A 19,556-nucleotide genomic window follows, 5' to 3' on the forward strand; every position below is an offset into this window, starting at 1 on the left:
TTTCATGTAAATGAAAGCAGGCACTTAGCGACGTGCATCTTGATTGATGCTAGAGTACCTCTAAACGTCTTGACATTGAAGGCTTCCGACTCCCCTTCCCTCGATGACTGCTTCAAGAGCTGCAGTTAATAGTGGAATGTGGCCGTAGTTAGCTGAAGGGCTCTTTATTACCAGCTGATATTAAATAAGATCACAGGCCTCAGGTTAGCAGAAGTGAATTCTAGGTGAAAGAGACTTCAGAGGAAACCCTAAACGAGGTATGATAGTGACGTCTTATTTGGGTTTCTATTTTTTCCCCTCTTGGGAGCATAATAGTTTATTTCACTGTTAACCTCCCTCAAGAAAGAGCCATGAACTAAAATTGCTAAGCAGGAAGAGGCCCAATAAATTGAAATTGGATGGAGTATATATGGATGAACATGATTTCCAAATTTTTTTATTTTATTTTATTTGTTTGAGAGAGTGGGGGAAGGGCAGAGTGAGGGGGAGAGAGAGAGAGTGAGAAGCAGACTCCCTGCTGAGCACAGAACCTGACCCAGGGCTCCATCTCACGACCCTGAGATCATGACCTAACCCCAAATCAAGGGACGCTTAACTGACTGAGCCACCCAGGCACCTCTGATCTCCAAATCTTTTAAAGTAAATAATAGTAACGGTAGTAGTAGTAAATAAGAGGAAAGCCCTTGTCATAGAAGGTTTTTTTTTTTTTAGAAAAAAGTAGCATTTTTCTAAATTTATGCAATAAACCACCAGTCCCTTACCCCCACTGCTATATATGCAAGATTTATCTTCCTAACAAGTAAGGAAACCACATAAGAAACTCAAGCAACAGAAATATTTCAAAATGCAAATTTGGTTGGGTAAGTTCAAAACTTTAGAAGTGCATTTCTAAGGCAGCAGTGAGAAGGATGACAGTGATAGGTTTGCTGATGTCCCCACAATCCCCTTCTCACAGTGACAGAGTCAGGTCATTTTCCTGCAGAAAACGCTTGGCTAACTGCTCTTCGCTCAGGTCAGGATCGCTGCCTCTCTTGGCTCTTCACAAATCACCTGTCATTGAAAGGTAAACAAAGTCTCCATGAGCTGTGACTACTAGAGAGCTTTCTTTCCATTCCTCAAACAGAACAAAGAGCCCAGGGAGAGTCACTGGCAATATCCAGGCAGGCCAGTAGCTCCTAGCCTAGATGCCACTACTCTTCTGTGAGAGTCCCTTAACGACAGAAAGGAAAGGAAGAAAGTTCAGGACAGTACCTCAGGAACCCTGCAGTCACTCAGAGACTTCCAGTTGCATTTAAAGTATCTAATTTGGGGCACCTGGGGGGCTCAGTCAGTTAACCAACTGCCTTCGGCTCAGGTCATGACCCCAGAGTCCTGGGATCAAATCCCGCATCAGAGTCCCTGCTCCTTGGAGTGCCTACTTCTCCCTCTATCCCTCCCCTCTCCTTGTGCTCTCTTTCTGCCAATTAAATAAATAAAATATTTTTAAAGATATATCTAATTCTGCAAAATGATGGGCCACACAAAACCAAATTACCTGTTCCGTACTTTCCCGATGTCCCTTCTCTTCTGACTCCCCTTCTATAACTCCTGAGGCTCCTTTAAGCGGAGACTTAGTATTTCTCAAATACTAAGAACAAAATAAAACTCTGAGGTATACAGAAACACAAGCATATGGATTTAAAAACAGAAAACCTGACATGTTTTTGAGTCTGCTCAGATCTGCATCAATGAATCAAAGAACTGGAAAAGACTTTTCAAAATCACTTAGTCCAGTCTCCTGATCAAATGAGGCAAACAGAGGGACTTGCCAAAAATCACATATTTAAGGACTAGCAAAGCCAGTACTAGGTTTTAGATCTCATGATTCTCAGTCTTTTTTTCTTATGTCACCAAAATTATCCTATCATTAAAGTATCACTTTTTTTTTAATTTACATGGTGACTTTCTTTCAAAAATCCGATTTTTAATTGGTAATAATGTCTTTTGTCTCATAGTATCCTAGACCCTCTTACACTTGTTTAAACAGTAAGCCATGAGTAGCAATTTCATTAAAGAATAACAATACATTACATATATCTAAACAAGTTCTCAAAGAACTTTCATATTAATTATCCAATTCAGCCTGTCCAGAAGTCTTGGAAAGCAGCTATTTCTTTCTCTGTTGAGAAGAAATTGAGACTAAGTTCCTTGTCTTAGCTACCAGAGATTGTGGACAACAGAGCAGAGTCTCATACCCACATCTTTTGGCTCCAAGGACATTTCTCATTATCCTTCACTCCATTATTTGATAAATATTTACTAAGTTACCTGCCATGTACCAGGCTTCGGATTCAATCCTGGGGTCATCTATTATTACTTAAAGATTTTTTCCTATTTTTCCTACATTAGGGTACAACTTTCCCATATTTGTCCAATCAGGATCTAATGGCCAGTTAGAGATAATGTTGAAGAACTGACCTTATGCTTCCTTACTTTTTATCTACCGTATTACCACTGTTTCTCATAGATGCCCCATATGGTACACATATGGCTTCTAAGTGAGGTCTTTGTAAAATCTCGGTACAAGGGTGCATTGACTTTTCAAATAGCATTAGTACTATAAAATAGAACAAAGAAATCTGTAGTCCTGTCTTCTTTTAGTGAATTACAAAGCCTGATAATAACACAGGCAGCTTTCAGGGCCATAGGCAGCAAGGCATGAATGAAAATAGTAGCATTTGGAAAATGACAAGTTGCAGATCTGGATGCCATTATTGTTGTTGTTGTTGTTGTTGTTGTTATTCAGAGATGTAATCCAATATTCCATGGGTAGTCATGCAACTGACTTTATAACTGTAAACTGAGGCATATATTGTACTGCAGCAAACCTAATGCTTTAAGTTTCAATGCGGCCAATGACAACCATGGCGCACATGGAGGCCACAAGCTGCAGGCCATTCTCTGCCTGCCCGAGCAGAGTCTCCGGGAGCCAGGCAGGAGCAGCAACCGTTGATGCCACAGTTAGATATTTATGAAAGAGATGCTCTGAATTTTATTGTAGTGGTATAGATCAATTTTCAGGACAGAGTTCTTAACAGTGTATTCGGAGGCTAGGTACAAAACCAATTTTATCTGCTTCAGTGATGTGTGAACTGTATGAGGAAAGACATCTCCCAACTCTCTGATAGCTTATCTTCCCTGGTGACCATTTATGCATGCTCTTGTAAATATACATATTTTACAAGGGAAGGGAGGGGGTGAGGAATGCTCTTTAAACTCTCCTTTGAGATGACCTTGAAGTAGGAGCATTTGAATCTTCCAGGAAATTAGCAGCCAAGTGTATTTCAATAATGATGGGTGGGTCGGAAGTGCCACTCAGGAAACTGGCAGTATCCTGGGTTGAGGGCTCTTGACCAGAATGTCTTTCCCACTGAGGCTGTTTTTTCAAGGAGGCAGAGAAAAGCAAAGCTGCCTGGACCAAGGAGTCAAGTCCTTCCCCTACACTGGAAGGCTTAGCTGGCAAAGAGGCTATTATTACAAAGAAAGTAACAATGAAAGGGATGTTGATTTGGTATTTTCTCAGGCATGTAAGTCTAACGATAGAGAAATGAAAAAGCCCTTCCAAGCAAATGTACGGGTAATCATTTGCCCTCACACAGGAGCAAGGATGGAAAAACAAAAGCAATTAAAATTAACCTTTGCTCTGCGTTGTTTATACTAACACTGTGGAGTCCCTGTGTAAGCCGGACTGACTAAAACAAATGTTCCTCTGGGCAGCCCCGGTGGCTCAGCAGTTTAGCGCAGCCTTCAGCCCAGGGTGTGATCCTGGAGTCCCGGGATCGAGTCCCACATCGGGCTCCCTGCATGGAACCTGCTTCTGTCTCTGCTTCTCTGTGTGTGTGTGTGTCTCTCATAAATAAATAATGAAATCTTTTTTAAAAATGTTCCTCTTTTCTGTTTCTAGACTGTCTGAGGATAGGATGCAACTTTAAATCTTACTTTTTTTTCAGCAACATCTCCATTCCCCAGTTTTCGGGTATGCATCTGGAGAGTAATTCCTTTCGTACACTCAACACTTGGGCTCAAATACATACCTAGTGGGTAGATTCCGTAATTGCTGCCACGTACCTTCAGAGAAGTACCGCTTTCCTGCCTAGGCCAGAGGAGGGCAATCTTCTCTGGAAAGAGCCAGATAATCAATACTTTAGGCCTTGAGTTTCCACAGACTCTCTGTCACAACTATTCAACTCTGCCATCCTAGCATGAAAATGGCCATAAACTATACATAAGTAAGTTAATGTAGCTGTGTTTCAATAAAACTTTATTTAGGGACACTGAAAATCGACTTTTGTATAATTTTGATATTTGACCAAAAAATTATATTTTCAAATGCTTAAACTTGTTTAAAACCATTCTTGGCTTGTAGATTGTACAAAAACAGTAGTGGAATTTGGCCCTTGGGCTATAATTTGCCAAGAGTTGGCCTAGAGAAAGCACAGAATCTCATAACTCCATATGCTGTCATAATCAGACTGTTACAGATATTTTATACAGGTATTTTTTCTAAACTATGTGCACCACCTTATACTTATAACCTAATTGACTTTTATGACACTTCAAGAGGCAAACAATGGACAAAGCATCTACCTGATTTGTAACGGAACACTGCTATGTGAAACCCTAGACACAAAGACAATAAAGTGAGGTGACCAAGAATAGAAATGAGGATCTTCAATATACTGAATCTACTACTCATATGTTAGCTCTGGATATGTGCTGCATTCATATCCATTGAGTAGTATTACTCAATTCATACACACCTTAACAATCACATATCCCTTCCTTTATATCCAGATATTTACACATTTTGGTCAAAATAAATAATAAGTAACTGTGATCTTAATACTCCTCTTACCTAAAGATGTCTGAGTCTACCTACAATCAGGATAATTTTGTAGGGGTAGAAAAGAAGGCAGACTGGGAGGGGTGGTTATATTTTTAAGTCTTACATCAGAAGCAACTGATATAGTGGAGTTTGGTGTTAGAGAGACCAGGGTTTGAATCCTGACACCTTGGGCCGATTACCTTTGTGAGCTCTAAAGCACCATAAATAGGAATTACAATATTTAATGTATGAAGCTTTTTGTGAGCTGAAATACAATACACATAAAGCCTGGCACTTGGTAGATGCTAGATCAGCCCTTGTACCCACCCCCCTTGCCAAGGCATCTTTATAAGGCAAAGAAAAGGCCACTGTAAATTGGCAAGCTGACATCCTTGCTTTTGTTCAGGTTCATCTTACCTGTAATGCTACACTGCTACAGTTTTTGAGAGGACATTTCCCTCATTTATTCCTATATATTCCATAAAAGGAAGCCCAGTGCTAATGTGACTTGACTTCTCCTTTCATCTAGGTTTATTCCATCAAATTCCCAAGATTAAAAAAAGAGAGAAAGAGAAGAGTTTCTAAATGCAACACATTTCTGTTTCATGAGTCCATTTGTCACATCAGCTTGGTAGTGCCAATTCCAGGATTAAATCGCCTGTTCCCAAGCAGACATCATTATAGATTCAATAGTAATGGCACTTTCGGCTATATAGAGATCCAGTAAATTGTGATTCTTCAACTGACCAATTTGAAAAATGAGAAGAACCTCCATTCTGGTCAAGAACCTGAGACAGAGGCAACCTCAACAACGAGGGAAACTGGATCTCAGCCTTAAAAGGTGAGTAGGAGTTTGGCAAGGATGGAGAACATCTATACAGAACAGAGAAGGCAGGTAAAGAACCCCACTGTGATGCGTGCCCAGATACCTGGTGGGCTGAGGTGAGCATACTCTCTGGTGTGCCACACTGTACCTTGTGAAAGCCTTCATTTCAGAATTAATTACACGGCACTTGCTTTTTTCTCCCCACTAAGCTCTAGTAAGAGACTCCCTGAAGGCAATATGTATCTATCTAATCAAAAGGGAAAAATCAGGACACCCGGGTGGCTCAGCGGTTGAGCATCTGCCTTCGGCCCAGGGCGTGATCCTATGGCCCTGGGATTGAGTCCCACATCAGGCTCCCTGTATGGAGCCTACTTCTCTCTCGGCCTATGTCTCTGCCTCTCTCTCTGTGTATCTCTCATGAATAAATAAATAAACTTTAAAAAGAAAAGGAAAAAAATCAAGATAGTTCAAAGATGAACAAAAATGTAGAAGATGATATATTTTGACCTCAAGTGTACTTCCAAAAACATTATAGAGAGAGACTGATAAGTTATAACTCATAAAGTCCACTTAAAAGTACTTGTGAGCCCTACAGTAAGAATTAGTTAAGAAGGCACTCAGTAACTGATCAATCAGTATTTGTTAGGTGAATGAATGAATGAATGAATGAATGAATGAAAAACATTAGGCCCAAAGCAAATCAGTCCTTTTCAAATATCAGACCATTGCAAAATAAATAAAGCTACAAGATCTGACACTTCAAGAGCAAATCTCAAATTCTGTCCTCCAGCAGAAGTAACTGTGTCTCAGCCCCTGCCCTGGTAAGCTTCTGGCACTGGGAACCTTCAGCAATGCCAATCCCGCTGGCCAGCGGCATCTGGACTGAATCCTGCACCCCAAGGTCCATGTGAATCCTATTTGGGTATGTCTGTCCAGCTGCCACTATCTCCTTGCCCGAGCCTGCTTCCCCAGCTCTCATGACTAGACGTTTGCTCAGCATTCTGAGGATTCCTGACTGGGAGTACAGCACTGAACCTCTCAGCTTACTTAGCTGAGACCTTCACACCCTGCCTCAACCTTCCCTAAAGGCCAGACTATGTCTCTAAAACCCCCCCACTCCACACAAACCATGGTCCTGGGCGGTCCTGCATGGACCACCCAGAAGAGCAGTGATGACAGCCTCCTCTCTCCTTGTCTTCTATCAGGAGCCTCTTCCTATTTCATGGCACCAATGACTTTATCTCAGCCCTGTCTGCATCAGCCAGCCTAGACTGAGCTAGTGTTTTCCTTCTTGTCCCACCACACATTGACATCGGGACTTCTGGCTCCTCACTCTAATTGGAACAGTCCTGCCACAGATTAGGGACCCAGAGTCATGTGCAGCACTCCCCATCCCACATCCCCAACTCTGGATGCCTCCTGCACAGAGGCAGGGCTTCCAGTGAAGCTAGCCCATGGCAGAAACCCACGGCAGAACACTTGTAGACATGTGGCTTTCCACTGAAGGTCTGTTTAAAACATGAAGTGTCTGTGGGTGTTTTTTAAAAATAATGGGGGCGACAATTTTGCTAATGCAAGTATGTCATAAACCTCTGTAAACTAGCAGATGGTGAGTGTTGCTTCATTGTGGACTGTGACTCAGTTTTCGGAATCTATTAAGTCATCAACTTCACATGGTACAAGCCTTTGCTAAACTCCTATGCCATGTGCAGCTTAGTGATACAAAGATGGTGCATGAAAATATACGCAGAGTTACTTCTATTCCCATCCACGGTTTCAAAGTACACTCTCTTGTAACCTAATTTTGCAGATTCATTTTCCCACAATTTCACAAAATCTCTACAACAATCAGGAGAACAGCAAGTACATGAAAGAAATAATCTGAAATGAATTCTAAAGAATACATCTTTACCTATAAAGAAAAAGTAGGTTGGAATATCAAGACATTTTCAGTATTCTAGAGTGAACAGTATGAGTCCCACAGATACTTATTTTCTTTTTTGATAGCATAATTCACATTTATCAGCCTGAAGGTTCCTTTCGTTATAAATGATCATAACCCCAAAATCCAGCCAAACTTTAAGGTACATTTAACAACTGTTCTCACTTTAGAAATCAAAATAAATCTCATTAAAATTATAAGAGTCTTTCTAATCTTAGGAACCGAGGTTTTAAAGAAAGTCTTTAGTGTGTTTAGACTGTCATTTACTTTCTGTACCCAATTTTCTGTCTTCTCTGGTTAGACAATTAGCCAGTATTCAAGCTTGTGAAATACCGAGAAGCATGAAATTTACATACATAAAATAAATTAACACAGTTAAACAATACAATATTGCCTCCTGACATCTCCATTTTCAGATGTCATCAACAAATAATCAAGATACCAAGTCAGGGCAGGCATTGTTCCTTAATAATTGCTTAGATTATCATAGATTCACTAATCATTACAATATTATTCAGAAATTTGTTTTTAATCCAGTGAACATATTGCTAACGACTGAAACATCTAACAGCATCATCTCTTCTAACAGCAGCAAAATGCCAGGGAATTGATTTTAATTAGGTTTTAGAAAAAGAATTATGTAGAATTCAAATATGTCATTCAATTCATACATCAAGGAGACTTTCAGAAAGGATTGTGTGGTTAACTGGACTTTGGGATAGAGGGAGGTCTGTATTTGGAATTCCACAATTCATTCTGAAAGCTCTCATACACATTCACATACCTCGGCTGAGGATTTGCAATTTCCAACAGGTTTCCCTCTCCCTTCTTCTTCCATAGCAATAACCACCAAGGCAGATCATTGGGATGTCTCAGTATTAAGAAAAATGATCACTTTCCCATATCTTTTGTTTATGTAACCACAGGGGGTTCCAGCCTTAATTTGGTAAGGCAAGGCAGAATTTTGAATTGAGAACTTATTTAATGAGGTTTAGAATAAACAAAGCCTTCCAAGCAGGGAGAATAGAAGGGAAAACAGGGAAATGGCACTACCAAAAAATGGACCATTTTGAAATGGTGAAACGAGGGCAGCGGTAAATTAGATATATCTTTGTCCTCTAAAATTCTAATAACCCACATGCTTAATAATATTTAAGACAACCTTTCAGACGAGGACAATAGTATTGTGTCAGGGACATTCTGACCACCTTTGTTGCACTGGGATCTGTGGGGCTAATACCCGTCCAGTGAGATCCATAAAAACTCTGGGCTTCTTGAAGGAAAATTTCCTAAGTCAAAATTATGTCAGAGGATGACTAGAACACAACATAAATGTTTTCAGATATTTTTTAAAGAAGAATTCCACTTTCATAAGTGACCCATTCAACTAAATAAATAAACACAGAAAAACTTGTAAAGAAAATCTGACCCCAATCAGGAATTTGAGCTCCTAAATTCCCTCAAGCCTTTTGGAAACAATCTGTATTTTGTGTTGAAAACCTTAGGAATTCCCTCTGACTGGCAAGTAACTACCCTTTTAGTTACTGTATAGCTGATGCATGCAACAAGATTTTAAAAATTAATGCCCAAAGCTGATAATGTTTCCATAAAGAAAGGTTAAACCTCTCATTATTTATTCATTCCTTCTTTTATTCATTTATCCATCCTTCTAACCCACTGATTCATTTAGGAATTACTGAACACGTACTACCTCATCTACTCTGCTCCCCAGCAGGAAAATCATTCTTTCCTGACCTCAGACAAAGCTAAGATACCCACGCAAGAATCTTGCAAGGTAAACACAAACACAGTAGGAATCCAAAGCTCTAGGAAATAAGTGTCATGTGGTAATAAAAGAATAATGAATATCATTGCCAATCACTCTATTCCCAACTGCAGCTCATGCAGATTAAAAAGAAGTCTAAATAGAAAGGTCTTGCTATTCCAAATACACTTAAAGCCAACTCATATAACAAGAAAAGTGTCTAAAATTGCAGTATGATATGGTACTCAGCAGAGATACGTACAAAGTACAAGTGAGACAAGGAAAGGAGAGGGTTAGAGGGGGGCAAGGGGTTCAGCTCATGAAAGATTACCCAGAGTGAATTTTGGAAAAGATGGGTAGGAGTCTATAGGAAGACCAGGAGGAGAGGTATTCTGGTTGAGTGAATCACCAAGAGCAAATGCTCAGAAGAGTGGAGTATTTCTGTACAGGTTCTAGTGGAGGGATACTGCTGGAGAAGAACAGAACCAGATCTAGCAGGGCCTTATCTATCTTACTAAAGAGCATGATTTTATCCTATAAGCCATTGGTTCCCAAAAGTTTTAGTCTCCAAATCCCTTTCTACTCCTAAAATTTATTGACGACTCCAAAAACTTCTGATGACTCCCAAAACTTCTGATGATAAAGTTATATTTATCAATATGTATCATATTAAAATTAAACTGACAAATGTTTAAACTATATATTATTTATTTAACATGGTAATAAACTCATTGCATAGCAACACAAATATTTTATAGAAAAATAACCATATTTTCTCAAGAAAGTGAGAAAAATTTAGTTACCTATTTTTTGCAAATCTAATTAATCTCGGGCTTAGTTAAAAGACAGCTAAATTCTCTTATTAAGAGAATTAAGTCTATTATGATATAGTGTGACATCAGAACACTGGTAAATTTCACTATACTTTCATGAAAGAATGGGAGTGAAAAAGATAAACAATGTTTTAAGATTTTTTTAAAGATTTTATTTATTTATAAGAGACACAGAGGGAGAGGCAGAGAGAGAAGCAGACTTCCTATGGAGAGCCAGTTGCAGAACTCCATGCCAGGACCCCGGGATCACAGACTGAGCCGAAGGTAGATGCTCAACCACTGAGCCACCCAGGTGCCCCTGCTTTAAGATTATTATAAAAATTGACCTTCCAGATCCCCCGAAAGAATTTTAAGGACCTCTAGGGGTTTACAGGCCACACTTTGAGAACACTAACAAACACTACTGTGGTTTAGAACAAAAGTTATATTTTCACAAGGGGCATAAACTGACATTTGCATTTTAGGAAATGATGGTTCAGTAATACAGACATAAAAAACAAAGTAAAACTAATCTAGGGAATACACCCATTTCACACATGGTACAGAAAACTTTCATGTTCTTTAAGCAATGGCTTTACACTACAAGGAATTTTACTTTTCAGCTCTATCAATACAACATATACTTCCTGAAATATGTTCCATATCTGTCTGGTCCTATAATTGACGTAATAAGGAAAGTAACTATGGATAACGTTATGCCAATCAACTTGAAAATTTAAACAAAATGTACAGATACCTAGAAAAACATAATTTACCAAAAATTATGCAAAAAGAAACAGAAGTCCTTAAAATGATAATCAGGGCTGATATTCATCCTGTAAGCATCCATTGAGTTACATCATTTATTTATATCTGGCATCCATTTGATCAATCAGGTGTCCACTCTGTTGACCTATGCCAATTTTCTATCTAATGTTAATGATATAAAATATCATCCTGACCCATATCCATGAAATAACTGAATCAAAAAACTTTCCTGCAAAAAAACCCAAATAGCTTCACTATTGAGATATGCCAAACATTCAAGGAAAAAAATAATTAATATAATTCTAAACTTATATGAAGTATTCCAGAGAATAGGAAAAGAAAAACCACTCTAACTCATTTAAAGAGAATAACATAGATACCAAACCTGACAAAGAGTGTACATGACACAAAAATTAAAAGACAACTTCAGTCATAAACCTGGATTCAAAATGCCAAAATAAAATAAAAGGAAACTATATATAGCCATATACAAAAGGGATAACACATCATGACTAAGTTATGTTCATCTAAGGAAGGTAAAGTTGCTTTAACATTAGAAAATCAATTAATGTAATTTACCACATTAACGGATTAAAGGCAAAAATGATAGGACCATCTAAACAGATACAGAAAAAGCATTTTATAAAATTCCACATTATTTTTTCTTTTCAGCATTGGTCTGGAAACCCTATTAGCACAGTAAGAGGGTGGCAAGGGACTCGGGGGACTGGTGGGGAGTCATTATTTGCAGATGTAACCATGCAAACTCAAAATATGCATATAAATTTTAGCACTAATTTAAAAAATTAACAAGTCGTCAGGATACAGGGTCAATATAAAATATTGATCATTTAAAATAGTATCACATATTAGCTACCTAGAAATAAATATAACAGAAGATTCCAAAAATTTCTGTTTCCCTTTAGGAAAGAGGAAAATAATAAAGTATCTTGGAAAACATTAAAGAACCTAAATGAATGGAGAGACATTCAATATTTAAATATTAGAAGACTCAATATTATAAATCCATCAATTCTCCCAAATTAACTAACAAATACAAATCAATCACAGTCAAAATCCAAACAGGTTTCTTGTAGAAACAATTTGATTCTAATATTAACATGGATATTCACAGATAAAATTGCAAGATGGAATATACTGTGGAAGATGTATAAGATGGAAGACGTGCTCTACCAGATATGAAGTAATTTTTAAATACAGTAATTAACATATCGTTGCCTTTGCGATAAACAAATGGCCCAAAGTAAAACCAAAAAACAGTTTTACATATGTATGGGGATCTGATTTATGACAGAGATGGTATTCCAGAGCATTAGGAAATAACTCTTTTTAAAATAAAATATGCTGATAACATGGCATACATATGCAGGGATCTATATCTCAGAGTGAGCACAAAAATCATTTCTAAGTGTATATAATAACACTCTAAAGCTTTTAAAAGGTAATACAAGTGAATATTTTTGTATCCTCAATGTTTGGGAAGGACTTCTCACATAAGACACCAAAATACTAACCTGAAGGAAAAGATTGCTATATTTGATCACATTCAAATTCAGATTATTTTCTTTATGAAAAACAATAAAAAAGTGAAAGACAACTCAGAGATTAGGAAAAGTTTTTTGCAAAGCATGTACCCCAAAGACTTGTCTCCAAAATATAAAAAGAATTTCTACAAATAAATAAGACAGACAATTCAATAGAAAATTAGGCCCAAAAATAAAAGATAGTAAACAGATACTTCACAAAAGAAGAAATCCAAAGTAGCTAATAAACATGTGTGCCTCATATACACAATGTCAGATCTTCTTGGCCTTGAACCTGTCTCCAGGTCCCCTAAACACTTCTTCCAGCCCCAGTCAGTGCCAAGGCTACCAACTAGGAGGAGACCAACTTCGTGCAGATACAAGCCAACAGCACCTAACTTCAAACCATGCAAGCACCTCTCACCTCTTTCCCTAGAGATTTCTAGGTTGATAGTTAGGACTACTTAACAGCCATATATGTAGAGTCCAGATGTGTATGAGATTCAATGTCCCATGTAATCAATCTTTGAATAGAGGATAGCAGCCAATGAATGATCTCTCTCTTCCTCCTGTCTTTCCACCCTATTAACCACAGATAGTCATGAGAAAACAACCCCTTTCACAGACACTTAGAAGATAGTTCCATGAGATCCACAGTCATTTGTATTTGATAAGAGAAGTGGCTAGGTTTTTTTTTTTTTTAAGATTTTGTTTATTTATTCATGAGAGACACAGAGAGAAAGAGAGGCAGAGACACAAGCAGAGGAAGAAGTAGGCTCCACGCAGGGAGCCTGACACGGGACTTGATCCCAAGTCTCCAGGATCAGGCCCCGGGCTGAAGGTGGCGCTAAACCGCTGAGCCACCTGGGCTGCCCAAGAAGTGGCTAGTTTAAAACGCATCCTTGCAGTTGCCATTTCTCCTCTGCCTCACTCCTCAGGCCCTCAATAATGTTCCTGTGGATTACACCCCCTATTAAAGCAACAGCTCTTTTTTTTTCTTTTAAGATTTTATTTATTTATTCATGAGAGACACACAGAGAGAGAGAGAGAGAAGCAGAGACACAGGCAGAGGGAGAAGCAGGCTCCATGCAGGGAGCCCGATGTGGGATTCGATCCTGGGTCTCCAGGACCACGCCCCGGGTGGAAGGCAGACGTTAAACCTCTGAGCCACCCAGGGATCCCAAAGCAACAGCTCTTAAGCCTTTACCTCAAGCTCTACTTTCTGGGGAACTCAAGTTAAAGCAATATGAAAAGTGATTCAATCTCATTTATAATCAGTGAACCACCACAATGAGTTACTAAACCCACCCATCAGATTACAAAAATTAAGATTCTGATAACACCAAGCATTAACAAGACTATGGAAAAACAGAAACTCAGATATTGTTAGTAGGAGTGCAAACTGGTGCAACCACTTTGGAACACTATTTGTCATTATCTAATAATGGTGAATATTTGCACATCTTAGAATTAAACATTTCAACTCCTGGTTATATACTTTAAGGATGTAGCAGATTTATCATGAAACTAATTAAGCTTGGAGGCATGGATCCTCTACAAGTCCTGGTACCTAATTTGTGTATGTGTGTTTTAAAGTGAGTCCCCCAAATTTTATGAGTTTAAGACTCTAAAAGTCCTGGATCCACGCTTACCTGGGCAAAATTGTTCAGGATATAGCTCTAAGAAGCAACATTTTCCCTAATAGCCCCAAACTAGAAACAACCCAAATAACCATCAATTGTTGAATGGCATATGAGTCAGGAAATTCTAACTGGAAAAAGATTTTTTATAAGAATTCAACCTTATACAATTGTGGAACAAATTAAGGAAATAATGGCCCAGAAGGGGGAGTTGGAGGATCAGAGAAGGAGTTACCAACCATGCAATCTTAAAGCCAAGCTGAAGTGGAAAGAATGAGAAGTCCAGGAAATGTCTGTAGTCAACTGCTGCTTCTGGGTAGCTGTCACCTCTCTGGGTCCATAACCAAAAGGATATGGAGGGTCTCCTGGTGAACAAGGCCAACGTCAAGAAAAGATGGACAAAGAGAAGAGTGTGGACAAACTGGAATTTTCTGGGCACTTCTGTCTGTCACCATACCTTTATCACTATGCAAACTTTCAGAGAATGATTGCTTTATTTCTGCCTTTAAAGTATCATGCACATTCTCCTTTTGACCAACTCTAATTCAGAACCCCACGGGAAGCAATTTCTGGACAATGTAGTTTATAGCTTATCCAAATTGGCACAACACCACTCAGCGCAAATGGAATACACATGCAATGGAATACTATAGTATACTAATTATGAACTTGACGGGATGAGCACTGGGTGTTATTCTGTATGTTGGCAAATTGAACACCAATAAAAAATAAATTTATTATTTAAAAAAATTATTACCGTATCATGATAATTATGAATAAATTTCAGCTTCACACACACTTGGGATGAATCTTACAAAATCAATGTTGGGGAAACTAAGACACATAGCAAGCTTCTTTTAAGTAAGACTTTATAGTGTGTAATTCCACTTACATAAGATTCAAAAAGAGGTTGAACTAGCCCACACTGATTAAAGAAGCATACAGAGGTGATAAAAATAAAGAGAAAAGAAACAAATCAGTTGTCATGAAAGTCAGGATAATGATCTCTAGGGGAAAGGGGAGGTTATGATCTAGAAGGGATTCTGGAAAGTTGGTATTATTCTACTTTTCGACCATGGTGTTTGTCAGCTTTTGCTTTGTGATTATTCACTAACTTTGCATTTCTATTTCACACATTTTTCTGTATATATATTTTATAAAATTAAAGATAATATTTAATAAACTGATTTCCACCTTTCTCCCCTTCAGTATTTATGAGACCAAGATCACATTAAGTCCTAGAGGCAGCAGGAAAGGGACTGTTCCCTTGCAGAAAGTCTAGTCCTCACTGATGGGTCTCCCTTCAGCAATTATGATGAATTCCAGGCAGATTATTATGGCTAGATTTGTATATTTATATTATCTATTATTAATTATATAGATTAAATGTTTGTGTCCCCCCCCAAAAAAAAAATTCATGGTGAAACCTAATCCTAATGTGATTTAGGATGTGTATTTAGAGGTGGGGCCTTTGGCAGGTGATTAGATGAAGAGAGTAGAGCCCTCAGGAATGAGATTACTACCCTTATGAAAGAGATCCACAGAGCTCCTTCACTCCTGTTATGTGAAAGCACGGAAAAAGACAGCCATCTATGAACCAGGACTTCACCAGATACTAAGTCTGCCACTACCTTGATCTTGGACTTCTCAGCCTGTAGCCTGAACTAAGACACTAACTAAATTATCCTGCCAAACATGAAAGCAGTTAAAATGTTTCCTGCAAAAAATCAAGATGTGAAGAACATAAAATAATAATATAGGCACAAATTAACAATGAGAAAATGGCACAGCTGATGTTTATTCTCCTATATGAGCTTTTTTGTAGCCTCAATGTAAGGTAAAATCAATACTAATCAGTCTAAATCGCAAAGTTATCAAGAACATAATTTGATAAAGATTTAGATTAGTAATTGTTTACAATGAAACTTGCTATTTAAAAAAAAGTATGCTGTTCACAAATTTAAAAAGCTAGAACACTAACTCTTTTTGTTGACATTGAGCAAGCTATTTAACTTCCCTAAGGTCAGAGTGCCCTATAAAGAAAAAAAGAGTCACTATACCTCGTGTGAGGATTAAACAAAACAATCCATGTAAAATGGTTAGGATAGTATCTGGGAACCAGGAGACATTCAGGGTATCAGATATCTTTTTTAACTTTTTTTCTTTAGCAGGGGGGCATTGTTATTCAAGGAGTCTATAACACCCTAAAGAAGGTAACAGTAGATACTATGGAATAATAGATTAAATGGCCCTATGAAAGAAGAAAGAAAGAAAAGAAAGAAAAGAAAAGAAAAGAAAAGAAAAGAAAAGAAAGGGAAGGAAGGAAGGAAGGAAGGAAGGAAGGAAGGAAGGAAGGAAGGAAGGAAGGAAGGAGAAAGAAAGAAAGAAAGAAAGAGAAAGAAAGAAAGAAAGAAAGAAAGAAAGAAAGAAAGAAAGAAAAGAAGAAGAAAGAAAGAAAGAAAGAAAGAAAGAGAAGAAGAAAGAAAGAAAGAAAGAAAGAAAGAGAAAGAAAGAAGAAAGAAAGAAAGAAAGAAAGAAGAAAGAAAGAAAGAGAAGAAAGAAAGAAAGAAAGAAAGAAAGAAAGAAAGAAAGAAAGAAAGAAAGAAAGAAAGAAAGAAAATAAATATAAATCTAATCCTGGGATCTCTGGGTGGCTCAGCGGTTTAGCGCCTGCCATTGGCCCGGCGTGATTCTGGAGTCCCAGGATCAAATCCCACATCAGGCTCCCTGCATGGAGCCTGCTTCTCCCTCTGCTTATGTCTTTGCCTCTCTCTCTCTCTCTCTCTCTCTCTCTCTCTCTCTCTGTCTCTGTCTCTCATGAATAAATAAATAAATAAAATCTAAAAAAAAAAATCTAATCCCTATTTTCTGGGAAACTATAAAATCTCTCTCAAACATTTAAACCTGAAACAAGAAGAAAAAGAAAGAATAGCTCTCCAGTAGAGTCCCAGGATTAGCATCTGGGTATTATGTTTTATATAAAGCCTTCAAATATAATGATAGCAAACTTTATATGATATACATAAGGATAAAACCATTTACCTTCAGTAATAGTCTCTATTTGCTTTCGGCTTGAAGATCTTATATTTTAGAAAGAAAGAATAAATTTTATTTGTGTTGAAATATTAAAAGAATCCTCTTCATTTATAAGATAAAACATAAAACATTTTAATAACTCAAAGGTAAAATACCCAATTTAGCAAGAAAGTGGTCTTCAATGAAGAAACATGCTCTTCAATGGAAATAAAAAATACTGACTTGAATTCCATTCAGTTGGCTTCAAACTGTATCACTGCAATGTCAAAAATATTGTGAAAGTAATATTATTGACTTGAATAGATATTTTGCTAGTTTTATCATAGCCAATGTTTAAGCTATCATTCCTATGCATATACCACAAGCAGCTTTTTTTTTTTTAATTTTTATTTATTTATGATAGTCACACACAGAGAGAGAGAGGCAGAGACATAGGCAGAGGGAGAAGCAGGCTCCATGCACTGGGAGCCTGACGTGGGATTTGATCCCGGGTCTCCAGGATCGCGCCCTGGGCCAAAGGCAGGCGCCAAACCGCTGCGCCACCCAGGGATCCCCCACAAGCAGCTTTTAAAACTCATAGACACCATCACAATCCCCCCTAGTTTCTAGGATGAGAGAGAAAAGTCTTGTCTCAATGCTCAAAATCTCACTTTTTGACATGTCTGCATGACATGGAGGATCTCCAAAGCAAATTTTCTCAAGATCTGTGACTCTAATGTATGGTATCACTTAGCGATAACTCACATAGCTGTGCTTAATTAACAAACAACCAAATAGCCTACCTTTTTTCAACAATTTTTAAATTAAAATTCAAAATAAAAGACAGCCCCATCAAGGAAAAATATAAACATAAAGTATGTGAACAATCTAAATAACCTACAGAATATGCTGAAAAGATACTGAAATTCACTGGTGGTGAGGAAAATGTTTTAACAAGAGACATCATTGCACAAAAATCAGACTGACAAAAACACAAAAAAGCAGTAACACCCATTTTAGGTTGAGTGGGAGGATTTTAGCCAAATGAATGAGTCAATAAGATAAAAAGAAAAAAGAAACCTAGACCAACTTCAAATTTTGCCAGCCTAGATCTGATCAATGACTAAAAACATACAGCATAATCCACACATTGCTTCACGAAGAAGAAAGCAGCTTTCAACATTGACAGCACTATGGCCAGGTGACTAGTAGATTGCACTGAAAAAAAAAATCATCCTGTGCGTCAAGTGGTACACAAGAAAATTAAGGTTTTTGGAATCCAAGAGCCCCAAACTTAGCAATTCATTAGCTGCTGAACTTGGAAAGTTTTTTAATCTCTGTAAATCTTAGTTTCCTTATCTCTAAAATACTATGGCCCTAACTTGTTGGGTTACTGTGCTTATTACCTAACACAATATGGCACATTGAGTGTTCAAGAGATAGCATGTCTTTCCTGAGGCCAGAGGGTACTGACCCCTTTTTATTGTATTTTGCTAGCAATTAGGTCTCATATTTCTCAAATGAAGAACTAAGGTTATTTTAGGTCATTTCTAATCCCAATCATGAAGAAGTAAATCTATTCTTTCATTGATACACATGGATAACTAACAGTGATTCATGTTAAAGTGAGTTAAATGTCTCAAATTTTTTCCAGGGCTTGCATAATATCTTTATACTGACCATTTTCCTTCAGAACAGCAACTATTCAACCCCTACCAATTCAGTGAATTTAACCACCCTTGACGTTCAATAATAAACTTAAAAATAATTGATCTATAATTTCAGTTTAAATGATCTGACATAGCCAGGCTACTTTTAAATGACAGCAAATGGGATTTTTTAATGGAAATATTGATAGGCCCTTAAGTGTATTGGGGAGTCGAGGACAATGACAATGATATTGCACTAATAAACCTAATGCCATGGAGATTGTCTTTTTTAAAAATGTGTCTTTTCTTTATCACAGCATAATACCTAGCTTGACAACAGAAATGTCAACAGTTAGGGCTCTATTCTTCAAACCGTCATGCTCTATTAATACTGTTTTTCAGTGGGATTTACTTTGTCAAGAAAGGAAGGACCAAAGAGGAAAGTCTATGGTCTTCCTATTCACTAAATCCCTCCTCTCACTGATGCACAAATGACTAACTACTCCCAATGCCACAGAAAGAATGAGAGTTGAAAATGGGCCAAAATCATCCAGGGAGCAGGTGGAAAAAGCTAGCCTTGTATAAGCAAAGTCATGCTTAGACAGGAAGAAAAAGAAAACAGAGTAGGTGATAGGAATGCCAAGGGGTGCTCCCTGTGCTGTTTGTGTTCTTTCAGTTGAGGGGAGCAGTAGAGAAAGGCTTCCCCATGCAAATATAATTGAGTACTATTG

General features: G+C 37.8%; 1 long non-coding RNA gene across 7 annotated transcripts in view; it reads right to left on the reverse strand.

The window, feature by feature from the left end:
- Nucleotides 1-420: 420 nt before the first annotated feature.
- Nucleotides 421-19,556, reverse strand: part of LOC125754063 (uncharacterized) — a 68,755-nt gene continuing 49,619 nt past the window's right edge. For 6 of the 7 annotated variants that reach the window (XR_007407344.1, XR_007407345.1, XR_007407348.1 and 3 more), the window contains 3 exons: nt 4,108-4,157; nt 1,535-1,627; nt 421-1,050 (listed from right to left, as the gene is read on the reverse strand). This is a non-coding gene — a long non-coding RNA (uncharacterized LOC125754063). Of the gene's footprint in view, nt 1,051-1,534; nt 1,628-4,107; nt 4,158-17,203; nt 17,242-17,352; nt 17,457-19,556 lie in introns of those variants that run through there. The other variant, XR_007407350.1, reaches the window with a different exon arrangement.

This window comes from Canis lupus, chromosome 30, assembly GCF_003254725.2.
Source record: "Canis lupus dingo isolate Sandy chromosome 30, ASM325472v2, whole genome shotgun sequence".
NCBI lineage: Eukaryota > Metazoa > Chordata > Mammalia > Carnivora > Canidae > Canis > Canis lupus.